Genomic DNA, 15,962 nt, shown 5'->3' with positions numbered 1-15,962 from the left:
GGCTTCCAATGACAGATTTCAGGGGGACACACTCAGTCCATAGCAGGGCTAGTAGATGATTACAGCTGCTGAGAACGCATCCTGAGAGAGTGAACCGTGCTTACCGCACACCCTCGTTACAGCCCTCCCCACTTCCTTTCGGTCTGACCACCTGCTCGCTCACTAAAGGCAAGTATTGTAATTCTGGGGAACCTCAGTCCTCTCTTCCAAGTCTCCATTCCCAGACATTGCGTAGCCTGAGCCTTCCCACCCATTCTTCAGGGAGCGTGAGGACTTTCAGCGCAAGCCAGAGGGTAACTGGAAACCCCTTTACTCTTGTGGTTCCCAGATTTGCCCCCTAAGGACCCGCATATTTGAGTTTGTTATTGTACTCATCTTGCTAAAAGCCAAATAAAGAACTTGCACCTGAAAAACACTGAACCTTGTATGGTACTTGGAGTTTCAGGGTGTAAAACTGGAGGTTAATCTTATACTTCTGCCCAGGAGAGAGAGCCGAGGCTCCAGAGAAGTAGCTTTCCAAAGCATACAGCTGGCCCTGGATGTCTTCCCAGCTCTGCTGGAGAAGGAAGGGTGGATCAATTCCCAAGGGCCAGGCCGCCAACAGCTCCCCAGGCAAAGGGTCCAGCCAGAGGAATCCCACAGCCCAAGGTCCCTGGCAGTCCTGAGGTCTATCCTGCAGGTCAGGCAGGATTGTGCTGCCGCCTGGAGCCACCGTCCACCACGAGCTGGTGGTGGCGCTTTCAGCCTCTCCAAGGGGCATAGCTTATGGCTCTCATGACCATACCAAGAGCCAAAAGAGACGTAAGTGGTCAGTGATCTCAGTACCAATATTTCTGCTTAACAAGTCACCCCCACCCAATGGCATTAAATCATGAACAGTATTTATTATTCTTATTTATTATTAATTATTATTATTTCTCGTGTTTCCAGGGGTTGCTGGGCTCAGCTCTCTGGTTCTCATCCAGGCCCCTTACCCGATGGTGGCTGGCCAGCGGCTGGAGAGGAAGTCCTGAGGCTTCCTCCCTCACACGTCTAGCTCTTGAAGAAACTGGGACCTCAACTGAACACCTCCAGCATGGCCTGTCCATGTGGCGTGGGCTCCTTTATTTTAGTCTTTATTAAGGTTCTGCCCCGTGATGGGAGATATGGGGGAACAAGTTGTTTACAGCCATGGTATCCATCTTCCACAAATGCAGTCTCACTTGGGAGATGGCACCAAAGAAAATCAAGAAAAACGGAAGAGCCACACAGGCAGCATGAGGCAGGCCGTGTGGGAGAGGATGAGATGAGATGATTTCAGCCTAGAGGAGGGGTGACCCACCAAGACCATATCCTGGGACTGTGGCATACACTTGACACCACTGACACTATCTGCAATGCAGCCTTTCTTGCCATTGCTGTTAGCAAGTGTGTTTGTTTTGTGTTTATTTTATTCTGTTTTGCTGTCACACTGGAGTGAGTACAGCAGGTGATGAAGGTAGTGTTTGGCCCCCCAAAGCACGATTGGAAGGGAAAGATCTAGGATGAACTAATTCCGCACCCACAATTCTTCTCATGGGGGTTGAAGCTGACCCACCTGAGGGAGGTGGGGCAGCCCAGAGCTGGTGTTTGGGATGCAGGGGCGAGAGTCAGCACAGGAAGTCCTGTCTAAGACATCCAGCAGCTGAAACAGCATGGTGAGGTGGGTTGTGGGGTGGGGTTGGGGTGGTTTCCAAACCAAATCCCTAGACAGTATTGAACGTCACCAGCTTGGCAAAGCAAGCGCACAGGATAGGCTCCAAGTGTACGGGCTGGTCTGAGAGTGAGAAGCAATCAAGGACCAGAGATGGGCTGAAATTGAAATTAAACAAGAGGATAAGCAAGGGGAACAGGATATGCCAGGCTAGTTTTGCTTTTCTTGGACTTTTGATTGAGTTAGACTGTCTGCCAAGTGGCATGATCCCTGCTTAAATACTAGCAATGGTAGTAAAGATGCCTTGAGTGCCTGCTGTGTGGCAGGTACTCTGCTAAGCACTTCTGTGCATATTTCCTCTAAACTTCTCAACAACCCTGGAAGGGGTTATTATCTGCATTTTACAGGTGAGAAAAAACTGGAGCTCAGGGTAGGGGAAAGTATTTGTTCATGATCAATAGTTAACTGTGACGCCTGGCAGTCGGACCCTGCTCAAACAAGCGCTTTCACTGGGGCCACCATGTAGTGCCCACAATGCACCTGTGATGGTGTCTTTTTTTTTCCCTTTTTTTCCCAATGAGAAAATAGGAAGTGAGTGACTTGCCTGAGGTCCCACAATGCTGTTAAGTGACTGAGTAGGGATTTGAACCCGTTCTAATTCCCCAATCCAAGCTCTGCCCACTGCTCCAAAGGTTCTTATTTAGGGGTGTCCTCCCCTGCGGCCCAGAGTGGCCTGGCACAAAGTAAAGCGGAAAAGAATGCAAAGCAGAGCTCCACACAGCTCCTGCAGGGGGAAGAAAGCAGATGGTTCACGGAGGTGAAGGGCAGGGCAGGGAGCAATGCTAACCATATGCCATCTCCCATTTTTCATTTAAAAAAGGAAAATCACCTTGTCATTTCTTAAATTCCCTGTCCTGGAGGGGAACAGGAGCAGGTACCCCAAAGAGCTGCACACCTGCTCTCCTCACCGTCTGCTTCCAATCTGTTATCTGGCCTGGCACATGTCTCCTGTTCCTGGGATGTTTTAAGGGGCCTTCCAAGCTGGGTCCAAAGAAAACATTCATTTTGATTACAGAAGAGAGGAGCATCTGCTAGCCTGGATTGTGGGAGAGCCCATAATCCCTGCATTTTACCTCCTATTAGCCTTCTTCTCCGGGAAAGAAATGTCCTGCTCTTTAAAGTCGAGGCCATAAAATTGTGACAGCTCACTTGCAAACAGAGCTGATTCTGGAACATGAAACAGCCCTTCAGATAAAATATACAACTTAGGTGTGGGAGTGAGCGGGCTGGGGTCTTAAAACCGAATCAGTTGTTAGTTACATTTTGTTTTATGGATCTATCCGGGCAGTTCCCTACTGTAGAGCATCACCAGTTCCAACATTTTGGACATATTTCCCATTAGCCCTTTATTTGAAATTTTATGCTTCCCCTCATAAAAATCTTTAGCAGATTAATGTGCTTGGGATATTTGTTTATAAGTACAGCTGGTCTTCCTTCGAGTTGCTTTTATTGTGGGGGTGCCTGAGTGTGCCCTTTGTGCAGCAGCAAAAGGGTGGGACTGCAACCCAGCAACCAGCACTATCTCAGAGATGAGGGGACATGTGGTGGGGGTGGGATGAGGTGATGGAGGACATCAGGCAGGCCTTTGAGGTTTGCCATGCAATGAGGCGCTGGGCGGCCTTCTTTTGCCTGGCTGCCATCCTACTTATCGGGAATGGGCTGTGCATGGATAGTAGATTTGGAGGGACGCTGAGCCAGCCATCTTCCTCTGCCAGAGGGACCTGCCCTGTGGACCCTTCCCCTAAACACATCAGGACTGGCTTGACCTTGTCCGAGGAGGGGCTATTCTTTTCTGAGCTGAAGAAGAGGATCAAGTGCTGACCAAGATGGCTGGTTTCACTCTAACTTTGGATGAACCACCATCACTTCTTTTATAAGATACATGATAACCAAATGTCTTGTAAAGTTCTAAGTTTATACCATTCTTTCCTCCATCCTCCCGTTTTATGATTTTTGCACTACAGATGAGCAATTTCAGCATTTTTTAAGACCATGTCTTTACTGTGGCTTGGGTTTTGGTTTGTTTGGGATTTTGTTTTGTTTTGGGTGATTTTATTAGGACCACCAGATTGCATGCTCTTATTGTGCATTTGGCTTCTCAGGTCTCATGCATTATAGGAACACTCTTTAGCAACATTGCTGGTGAGTATTCCCCTGCCCTCTCCTGTTTTTCCCCAGGACTGGAGGCAACACTGCTTTTTGCTTGTTAGAAAGTCCTGCCTTCTGTTGGCCTCAGATTTGCCCCTTTGCAAGTCTCCCATCTTGTAAGTCCTACCCCTGCACTCTGGGGTCACACAGTCTATTTCCTGTCCTTCTTCCCTTAGAGCAATTTGACGACCGTGACTAGTCCCCCCAAAGCATCCTTTCTCCAGGCCATACGTCCTGGTGCCTCCCATACTCTGAATGAGGATCCAAGTGAGTGTTGGTCACATTAAGTCTTTTCCATCTTCCTTGGACCGATGGGGGGTTGGGGGGGTCTTCTGTCAGTGAGACCACTAAGTGCTTGTCACACATGTCAGCCATTATGCAATTATGGACTCTTGGCAAAGGCCATCCTTGAACTCATGCTTCTGGGCTCTGGGGAGAAATATTTTTTATCAGTCAGATGTCTCTTGATTACTCAGAGGCAGCAGACACTGAAACCAAAGAAAGAAGGGAAAACTTCACATTAAGTGGAGAGAGACTGATATGCTCTTGCTCTTGCTCTCTTGTTCTCAAAACTGTTTGATGATATTCAATAGCACAAGGAAATGCAATCTAAGTATCAAAAATTAAAAACTGTTCATATGGTCCCTGGGGACATAGATGCACCATCCCTCCAAAACTTCCCTTCTTGATTTGTAATTGGTGCTCAAAAGCCCCTAAGTGTCAGGAAACTCTTTCCAGCCCCCAAAAATCTCAGAGGCCAAAGGGAAGCAGAAGTAAAAAGCGACTGTGGTCATGGCCTCAGGTCATTTAAGGGAACAGATGAAGTGTTGTTGGCATAAATCATTTATTTAAAATGCTAATGATTTTAACAAAGATGTAGCCCTGGGACCTAAAACATTCCATTCCACTCATGGCAAGATAGAAGGCCCTGGGAAGTTGGGAAGAGCAGAGACTCATCCATCAAGCACCTGGGGCCTGCATCACACCACACGGTGGGCACACAGTGGCCACAGTCATTGTCACCCTCCTGATAAGGCATCTCGATCGTACACGGCCTCACTTTCGTCGGCCCCAACATCCCTGGTTAAGCTCTTGGGTATAAATCTCTTTTTCCCTAAAACTGGCCGACATTACAGATTATGGTTCCTTAGGAGAGAGGAGATCGTCTGTAGGAAAAGTCTGGAAGCAAAGCTGGGCTATTTCCCTTGCTGGCCATCGACCTGGCAAAGACAGACCCTCCAGACTCTCAGAGGGTGAGGGTTCTGACTTGGGAGGCGCAGGGATGATTGCCCAAAGAAGAAGAGGCCTGGGGAGGGTGGGAGGTTGAAGAAGCCGTGCTGGGGGCATGGGAATGTGCGAAACTGCATTTTGGAGGAATGGAAACATGGGGAAGTCAGCAGCATGTGTGCAGAGGGAGGAATGGACAAGTTTATTGTGCAAAACTGTCTGACTCAGGATAAGATTTGGATTCACGTGAACATCTGTGCTTTGCACGGCTAACCTAATCTCCATGGCGCAGAACTCCAGTACCTAAGAAACCTTTGCACGCCCTCTGAAACGTTGCAGTTCATTTCGATCTCTCCCATCATGCACCAGTGCTCACACCTGGCTCTCCCAGCACCCGGCGGCACCCTCAGAAGGCCTGGCTCTGACTTCAGCAGAAATGACTCCTTCTTCCAGCTGATACAACCCAAGGACTGGGTTCTTTCCTTAGAAGAAGCAACAGAATTACAATCCTGTCTGTTGGACTCTAGAAACTGCAGCTCTGGGGCTTTGGATCCCGGACTAAAGTAACCTCCACCAAAGTCAGATGGTTCACCCACCTCCCAGGGAGAGGGAGAGGCACAGGGAAGGGCTGCTCAGGGCACAATCAACCACTCTCCTCGCAAAGGCAAAGCTTCCTTCCAGAACTGCTTCTGACTGGCAGTCTGGGCCTGAGCTGCTTAGGACAGGGCTTGCTTTCCTCTCATTGTTGATTCCATGGACAGCCTGTGTGTAAAGGACTTTAGCTGTTCTCTTCTAGACCTTTACAGACCATCAAATCCTTCCCCTGTCACTGGGCAGGGAAGCAGCTTAGCCAAACCTCCCCAAATAAAGGAGAGTCTTTCCCAAACCTGAGACTCATAGAACAAGAGATAGCTTCGGGGACATGTCCCAACGTTCCCACTGTCTCCCAGACCTCACCCCTTGCCTCATTTCAGTTGAAATGTCTCATGCTGCTCGTTGCATACACGTGCCCTCAGTGAAGACAGAGAGGGCCAACAAAGCTGTCACTGGGAGGTCACACACATGTACACATGCCCACATACACAAGTACACATACATACTGAGCCCAGCATTCGTAAGAGCATTGCTGCACCCCAGCTTACTTTGGAGGAGTTAATTCACTTGCTGAGTAAGGCTATTTGGTGTGTCCTTCTTATAAGGAAGATGTTAAGTGAAACAGAGCCAACCACCTTCCCGCAGAAGATTCCATAGCCAATACTGAGAGGCCGGATATACTGAGTAATGCCACGTGTGTACGTATGGGGATGTGTGAGCAGATACGGGGGCAGGGGATCAGTATGGCATGCAGCCATGAGGGTGACAGGCTCCAAACAGAACTTGGGGTTGCATGTGTCCTGTATAAAACACCCAGAGCAAATTCTAGGGCTCCCACAACCTCCACTAGGCCGGAAGCACAAGGCCAGACAGAAGGGAACTGAGGCGCACGTCTCGTTGGGATCTGGCAGGAGTGGCTGTGGCCCCTAGAAGTGGCCCGAGGGGATCGGGATCCTGCCCATCTTGCAGTCTCTCTCCTCCAGAGCAGAGCGGAGCCTGGCAGCTCCGGCTCTGTGTCCCACACGATGTGCCGCCTGTGGCATTCTCATCGCGGGGCGGCCTCCTCGTCCCTGATTCTCGCTGCCCCCACCTCAGAGCCCTCAGCTCTGTCCTCATGACCTTTCCTTTATCCTGGCCACTTTCATTCTCATCTTGTGTAGCCAACTTTTAAAAAGTAGACCTGTTGCACGGTTGACAAGGACAGAGGTTTTTTGTTTGTTCGTTTGTTTGTTATTGGTTTGCTTTTATCAAAAAAAAAGTAAAAAGCACCCATTGTATTGTCCCTTTAACCTGTGCAGACCACCAGATGTATTTATCATAGCCAGGTTTTTTTGAGATTATGTCCAAACTCTACATAACAGCTAATGGATGTGGGGAAATGGTGTCAGCCGCCCAGCAGGGTGGGGAGGAGTATGCGATCAGGAATGACAAGAGTTTTGCGAGCAATCGCATATTGGACATGCTGAAATTGTTGACATGACCGTTCCCACCAGGCCCTCGTTCCCTGGGATCTGGACCACCATGGACACGCTTTCCTGCCATGAGGGGCCTCTGCCTCAACCCCAAATCCTGCCCCCTGGTGGTTGACCAGAGAAGACACCACGCAGTCCTGTGAGGCCTTGGGAAAATTGCTGGGTCTCACGGGGGCTGATTCCCACATGCTCAGTGAAGGGACTCCAGAGGTGACAAAAGATAAGACAACTCTGAGTTCCCCTCCAGCCTTATGTGCTACCAATCATTGGTCCTGCTTTGCCCATAGATTCCCTGGGGAGGACAAGGGACCCTGCAGGTTTTCAGGTATAGCTGAAAATCTTTCACGGGGTGAGACCAGATCCATGTGGGGAATATAATATCCACACAAGTGAAAACAAGTCACCTCCTTTGCAGGTTCTGGGCTGCAAAAGGTGAAGGGAACTCCATGAATTCTCTAGTTCATGTTTCACTTTAGATTAGAATAAAAACCACAGAAAAATAAACCGTGTCAATCAGCCCTGCTGTGTAAACAAGTGGTTGATGATAACTCATGAGAGGGTTTGCGTTTCTTTATGGAGTGGCCAGCAACAAAGATCTAAAAACAAACCTTCTCTTTTACGGTTATTTGGAAAAAGAACAAGGAAAGCATTTGTTTTACCTCTGGGAGCTGCTACAACCAGCCCCATACTCCCCAAACAGCCTCTCAGAGCAATAAGTCTGTGGTGTTCTACTCCCAGCCCAGCTCTGGAGGCCACCAATAGCCTGCAGCGGACTGGGGTGAGGCGCCGTGTGTAAGCCGTGGCTCCTCCAAGCTCCCACTCTCAGAGGCATGATGGGATCTGCTCCTTGCTAGCCTATAAGGCACCTTTGTGCAAATTAGAAAAAGACAGCCCCTATCTTTCAGATGCAACTTTGGTTTGGCAGACAGAGCCGTCTGCAAATTAGAAAAAGGTGCCTCACCTCTACATCAGTGGTCTGCAAACTTTCTCTATCAAGGGCCAGATGGTAAATATTTTAGGATTTGCAGGCTATAAGGTCTCTGTCACAACTACTCAGCTCTTCCACTGTCACACAAAAGCTACCACAGATGACACATCAACAAATGGGTGTGGCAGTGTTCCAAAACATTCTTGTTTATAAAACCAGGCAGTGGACCTGACTTGACTCACAGGCTATTGTTTGCCGAGCCCTCCCCCAAGTGGATGCAGTCTGGCATCAAAGCTTGGGAAATGGAACACAGGCTAAAACGTGTCCACTGTTTATTCCTTTGACTGGGTACTCTTGTGCCAAACCTACTCCTACAAGGTGGCCCTGAATCCCTGAGATGCTGAGAACCCAAGGAGACAAACTTCTTGGACCTGGAATGGACCACCCCAGTGAGTCGCAGCATCTCCACCCCCCACCAACTGTCTCCTGCTCCACCTGCCTCCAGATCTCAGGGTCACGCTGACCTCAGGATGCCACCTCTTACAGCCGTAAGTGCCTTCCTCACCCCACTGAGCAGTGCCAAGCCGATGAGCTGCACTGAGCGTGGCTTTGGAAACCAGACTTCTCTTACTCTAAGAGATAAAGACAAGGTCTGCAAAGACAGGAAGGCCAGCAGAGCCAGATCACAGGGATTCGCAGATGAGCAAAGCTGCCTGTCTCCTGAGACCTCTTCTTTGGCAAAACTCCAACTAGCCAAGTGAATAATTGGTTGGAGTGGAAGATTATGACAGTTGGCAGAAACAAGTTATTTCTGGACATTTTCCAGTTTCTTCCCAACCAGGCTTCCAATTATAATTAAAATATGGCAGTGGCTTCATGCAACATGGATAGCCCACAATCTTGCAATGCCAGCAAAGTCGACAGAAGACCCATTTCCTACAGCACCAAAGAGTAGCCCCCACAGTAGTTCCTGGGAACACTGGCCTGACTTTAAGTGGGATACTCTGTTACATTACTCACCCTTCATTTGACCTTCATAAATATCAAAACCTTACCATCCTGCCTCCTGACATTTAATTCTTTCCTGTCATCTAATGAGGCCGCATTTGCTTAGAAGGTCACTTGTCACTTACAGCACGGAGAGAGACATATCATTTTAATGAAGCTCCTAATTCAGAGCGAGTCATGAAATTGTGGACAAGATTACAACACGTGCTGGCCTAGAGACAATGGAGGCCCTCGGACTTAACTACTCCTTCGTGGGATCACACTAAAAGAATGAAACACAACCCAGGGAGACTGGCATTCCTGCATAAGCAGCAGAGTCTGGCCGATGTCACTCTAAATTCAATTACCCAGAAGAAAAGTGTGGATTCATGTTAATATATTTTACAAGGTTCTATAATTTATCATCCTTTGTTTTTCTTTATGAATAACAGATTTTTGCCCTCAGTTAAAAAGCACATCGGGGGTTGGTTGGAAGGGAGCGGGACTAAGCCACTTGTTTTTTTCCTCAGTGGAATGGAAGGTCATACAAATTCTTCTCCATAAGATGGCTTGGCAAAGGTTTGATAAGGAGAACTGCTAGGAAGTACATGGCAGAGACATGGCCTGCAGATGTACCCACACTTCACAGTGAAGGAAGGAAACCAGGCAAGTGGAACACGGTAGATCGTAATGGCGGTGGAAGGTGACACCAAGTACAGCCTTTCTGAGCAGCAAGAGCAACTGTACAGACCCAGAATCCAACTCAGGTAGACACGAGCCTGTCTACAGCTGTGACGGTTTAATGCCAGGAAATGGTGCTTAGACTTGGTCAGGGGAGGCAAAGCGCTTTCGCATGGCTCCTCCACGACACAACCGCTGTGTTCAGTTACCATCTCAGAACTCATGTCTCCGGCAGGGGCCAAAGTCTGCCCACAGACCTCTGACAGCAGTGCTTCCCGCCATGGCACACCCCTGGTTCCCCAACACACACCACGAGCATGAGGTTTCACACTGGCCTCTTTCATACTCTTAGGTCAATATCACCCTCTGGGTTAACCAGAAAATGGAGTCCAATGGTGTTGTTGGTGCAACTCTGGTCAAAAGTACCTGCGGAGGGCTCTGGTGTGAGAGAGCGAAGAAGTGCTGGTAGCTCTTTTCTCTCTTGGAGGACAGAGGAGAGAGAGTTCCTGAGCGGAGAGGGGCTTCTCCCATTCAACTCATGGAGCCCTGCCTAGGAAAGAGAAAGGGCTATAAAAGGTAGGTCAGAGGGACATCAGACAGACCGAGGGCCAGCCTGGCGAGTTTTTCCCACAGTGATTGAGGCAGACTATATTTTCCAAAGATGAATGCAACAATATCTCCCGCTCACGTGCTTTTCTGCCATGTGATCTAGGCACTCTTTCGCCCCCTTGAATCTAGGAGGACCCTTGCCAGCTTTGACAAGTAGACTGTAGTGGAGGTGGCACTAGGTTGCTTCTCCTTCCGGCCTTGGGCATGCTATGCTGTCTCTGGGGATGCTCCCTCCGAAACATCAGCCACCCTGCTGTGAGAAGCTCAGGCCACTTGGAAAGGCCAAATGCAGGGGTCCCACTTGAGTTGACAGCCCCACTGAGCTCCCAGTTGGCTGCCAGCATCAACTGCCAGCCACAGAAATGAACCAGGTTAGATGTGCAGCCCAGCTGAACCTTCAGGTAAGGTCAGCTCCAACCACCATCTGACTGTAGTCACGGGAGAGACCTCCAGGGGAACCTCCCAGCTGACCCCAGTCAACCCACAGAACTGTGACGGATAATAAGAAATTGTTGTTTTAAGCCACTAGGTTTCAGAGTGGCTTGCTGCATATCAATAAATTACCAACATGTATGGTATGGTATGAACACTGGCCAATCAGAATGGATGCTGACTGTCAATAGGGCTAGAGCAAGGTCCTCAAGACCTCCTCTGTGCCAGATGTTTAACCTTTAATTTCTGGATTGTGAGACGGTCCAGCAGCAACTGAAGGGAGGGACCATGGTGGCAGAAGGGCACTCAGGGAGACTGGCGTAGCAAGCATCTCAGTATTTTAACACCAGTTATGACACACTCGTGGGTTCCAGCTGGGCACCATCCCTTGCCCTGGAATTCACACCTACATCCTTGCTGGGCTCTGTCAGGTGTGGGAAGGCAAATATACCCAGATCAGGACAGGTAGGTAGGTGCCACTCCTGGGATCCAGGAATCCCCTGAGAACCCAACACTTTCACCTTTTTAGAAGCTTTTTCTATCCATGATTGCATTTGATCTTTACAATGTTCCTGAGAGGCAGATGGTACTGGTCCTCATTTGACAGGTGAGGAAAATCTGAGTTCCAGAGAAATTAAGGAAGGACCAAGGCAATAATGGCAAATGGATTGGTCAGGACACAGTTTTGAGTTCTCATGCTGATACCACCTCAGTCTGAGACCTTAAGCCAATGCTATGACGTCTTGAGCCTCCCCACCTCTAAAGTGAGAGGAATAAAAAGATGATCCCTGAGGGCACATCTGGCATCACTATTCTCGACTTTATGACTTGCCTGAGGTCACCAGAAAGGGAGTGGAATCATCGGGACATGGTCTCAAAGTCCCTGACTCCTTGTCCAGTGCTCACATGAATGCTTCCACAGCTGACTTCCTAAGACATCCCACTGTCATTATATAGCAGGGCAGCTAAACCCTCTTCCCAGCTCCTGGACAGGAGAATATCTCCAGGTCCATGCCCAGAGAAGAGCATCTCTGCTTGTGACTCTGGCCCTGGGCATTCTGTCCTGATACCCAGGGATGAAATCTCCACCCTCGTGCTTTGTAAGGGAGTACGCACAGTGATGCGGAGAGAGGAGGATGGAGAGAGACATGAGGTGGGGGCTCGCTCTGAATCTCAGCCAGATCTGCCCAGGCTAGCTCTGAGTAAATCCTGCAGTCACCACACAGGAAGCTGCTAATCTGGGCAGACACTGTCTCATTCAGGGCTCCTGGGCCCCTGTCCTGACCCAGTCCTAAGGCAACATCGGGAGGTGATGAATCTCTCCTGAGACTGTGTGGTTTCCAGGAAAGCATTCCAGAATCTGAAACCGGCTTCAAAGGAATGCGTATCTGCTCACTCCCGCCCTGGCTGGGAACCAGCCCAGGGCACCTTATTCTTATTAGGCTGGAGATGTCTTGGACACTAAGCTTGAAAAATGCACCACGGATTTCAACACAGATGGGGAATGGTGTGACTATGCAGAAAACCCCATTGTTGGCAGCACTAGATTTTCTCTGAAAGATGTTTTGGACAAGTAATTTAATTCCTCTCCATCTCACGTTTTCCAACTTTGAAATGGAAATGAGAATTTTTTTGTCTTATAACCTTCTTATACCTGTGAGGCTGGATGGAACAGAGTGGGAGCTGAAACTCCCATTGCCTGCTGCTGGAAGGTCCAATATATCAAACACCAGAATCAACTGTGAGGGAGAATCTCCAGGTAGAAAATAAAGAAGAGTGTCCAAAATGGGGTATCAGAGGAAAGGGGGGCTGAAATGAGAATTAGGTTGGAGAATCCAGAATGATCAGGTTGGAATGAGCAAGCGTGATTGCAGAGTAATATGGAACAATTTCTGAGAAGGACACCAACAACCCTGTGCCTCCATACCGAGTGCATGTGCTTGGTGAGAAAGAAGGGGCATCTGGGCTGTTAAGGCAACTAGGAAAGGATAGGTTATTCTTTATTTACCCTCATCTGGATCGGGGTGTAAAGCTCCCACTGGATGTCCCGTCTTATGATGATTAATTTTATGTATCAACTTGACTAGACCACAGTCCCAGATGTTTAATGAAACACTAGTTTAGATGTTGCTGTAAAGGTAGTTTTTAGATGACATTAACATTTAAATCAGTAGTCTGAATAAAGCAAATTACCCTCCATAATGGGGTGGGCCTCATTCAATCAGTGGAGAGACATAAGAGGAAAAAAATGATTAATATCCCCCAAGAAAGAAAGAATTCTGCTTCCCGACTGCCTTTGGACTCCAGACTGCCCTGGCTCTTCCCTGGGTACCGCCCCCTCCCAAACTTGGTCAACCTTGAAGATTTTGAACTTACCAATCACCATAATCACATTAGCCAATCACATTATGTAGATAGATAGATAGATAGATAGATAGATAGATAGATAGATATTTATGTCTATATAACCTATACCTATATATAGTCATGCATCATTTAAAGATGGGGATACATTTTGAGAAATGTGCTGTTCGGCGATTTCATCGTTGTGAAAACATCACAGAGTGCACTTACATGATCCTGGATGGTGTAGCCTACTGCACACACTATGGTCTAGCCTATTGCTCCTAGGATAAAACCTATACAGCATGTTACTATACTGAATACTGTATGCAATTGTAACACAATCATAAGTATTTGTGTATCTAAACGTATGTAAACAGAAAAGGTGCAGTAAAAACATAGTATAAAAGATAAGAAACGGGAAAAGTTCCAATCACGATGGTGCAGTAGGTAAACGCTGTCCTCACCTTCTCTCACGACCACATCAAAATTACAACTAAATTACAAAACAACCAGAATTGCCTAAAACCTTGCTGAACCGAAGCCCTACAACTCAGGACATGCAGAAGAAGCCACCTCAAGATAGGTAGGAGGGGCAGAGACACGGAATGGGTTGGTCCCACACCCACGTGTGACCATTAAAAATCAGAAGGGATATATCGGTTGCGGGGGTCATCCTGGAATGAGCAAGGGGTCCCAACCCCTCCCCAGTCCAGGGTTTCAGTGCCATGGAGAGAAGTCCCACAATTTCTAGCTATGAAAACCAGCAGAGATTGCGACTGAGTGAGACAGAGGGCAGCTGAAGTCCCAGGCACTCCTCTTAAAGGTGTCATGAACGGCCTTACCCACTGTCGGAATCACTGGCTCTGAGCTCCAGCACTGGGGCAGCAGCTGGAGAGGTGGCAGGGACATATGGTAGGGAACTGAGTTGTCTGGCTTCAGGACAGGGTCTGGAGCAGCAGCTTTCTCCTGGATGAAGCAGCAGGTGGAAGCCATTGTTTCTTTGTTGAGCCCTCCCGCTTCCCAGCATGCAGACACAGGCAGCCGCCATGTCAGAGTGTCCATCAAGCCAACTAATGCCATTCAATCAGCATGCCCTGGTGATTCCAGGCCCCACCCCACCCAACTTCCGGGCACACTCAAAGCCATTTGCAGTTGCTTTTTCATACAAACCACCTGCCTTGGCTCAAGCTGCAGACTCTCCTCGGGTCTCTCAAAGGCTCTCAGAACCCAGACATGCAGCGTCTGGCTTGAGCATGTCCCATACCTCTGGCTGAGCAGCCCTAAGTCAGCACTAATGGCAGCTGTCCTTAGAAGGACAGATAAAGAGCTTCCCAGACAAGAAAAAATGAAAGGAACCAGTATTACCACCAAACAATTATTACAAGGAATCTTAGAAGGACTTCTTTAAGATTATATATATATAATCTTATATATATATATATAATCTTAATGATAAAATGACAATAACTACATACCTATCAACAATTACTTTCGATGGAAATGGATTAAATGCTCCAATCAAAGGACAGAGTGTCTGAATGGATAAGAAAACAAGACCCTTATATATGCTGCCTACAAGAGACTCCCTTCAGATTGAAAGTCACACATAGATTGAAAGTAAAGGAATGGAAAAAGTTATTTCATGAAAATGGAAACAAACAAACAAAATCTGGAGTAGCAATACTTATACCAGAAAAAAATAGACTTTAAAACAAAGGCTATAACAAGAGACAAAGAAGGACCCAGTAATCCCACTTCTGGGTATTTATCCAAACAAATCCAATATGCTACTTCAAGGGTACATGCTCATCCGTATGTTCATTGCAGCAGTATTTACAACAGACAAGACATGAAGACAACCTGGGTGTCCCTGAATGGATGAATGGATAAAAAAGAGGTGGTGCATATATACAATGGAATATTACTCAGCAGTAAAAAAGAATGAAATCTTGTCATCTGTAACAACCTGGATGGACCTAGAAGATATTGTGCTGACTGTGGTAAGTCAGACAGCAAAAGCCAAATGTCATATTATTTCACTTATAAGTGGAATCTAAAGAACAAAATTTTAAAAATAAAACAGAAACAAATTCATAGATACAGAGAACATTTTGATGGTTGCCAGATGGAAGAGGGGTTGGTGTTGGGTGAAGAGGGGAAGGGATGAAGAAGTACAAATTGGTTGTTATGCAGTACTCATGGGGATGTAGGGTGCAGCATAAGGAATATAGTCAATAATACTGTAATTGCTATGTATTGTGTCCGATGGGTACTAGATCTATTGGGTCGATAGATGGGAAGGGGGTTGGGGGCAGGGTGAAAAAGGTGAAGGAATTAAGAAATACAATTGGTAGTTGCAAAATAGTCATGGGGATGTAAAGTATGGGAATACAATCAATAATATGGTAAGACTATGTATAGTGCCAGGTGGGTACTAACTAGGGGGATCACTTCTAAATTACATTAAGTGTCTAACCACTATGCTGTACACCTGAAACTAATGTAAAATAATATTGAATATCTACTCTCATTGAAAAATTTAAAATGGGGAAAGATAAAGAATAAGAGGTTCAAATTTCCAAATATAAAACAAATAAGTCTTGAGGATGTAACATACAGTGTAGAAAACATAGTCAATAATATTCAATAGCATGGTACAATGTCAGATGGTTGCTAGGCTTATCATCGTGATCATTTCTTTAGCATAGGGAATATAATCAACAATGTGGTAATAACTCTGTACGGTGCCAGGTGGGTACTGTTGAATAACTATGATGTATGAGGATTAAAATTAAGTTCGCAAACT

At 47.3% G+C, this 15,962-nt stretch overlaps 1 long non-coding RNA gene across 1 annotated transcript in view; it reads right to left on the bottom strand.

The window, feature by feature from the left end:
* LOC141571510 (uncharacterized) overlaps positions 1–15,962 on the bottom strand; it is a 104,494-nt gene that overhangs the window by 17,175 nt on the left and 71,357 nt on the right. Inside the window, exon 3 of the long non-coding RNA XR_012496264.1 lies at positions 10,196–10,319. This is a non-coding gene — a long non-coding RNA (uncharacterized LOC141571510). The remainder of the gene's footprint in view (positions 1–10,195; positions 10,320–15,962) is intronic.

This window comes from Rhinolophus sinicus, linkage group LG05 (assembly GCF_036562045.2).
Source record: "Rhinolophus sinicus isolate RSC01 linkage group LG05, ASM3656204v1, whole genome shotgun sequence".
NCBI classification, from domain to species: Eukaryota; Metazoa; Chordata; class Mammalia; order Chiroptera; family Rhinolophidae; genus Rhinolophus; species Rhinolophus sinicus.
This window is presented reverse-complemented; position numbering and strand designations above follow the sequence as displayed.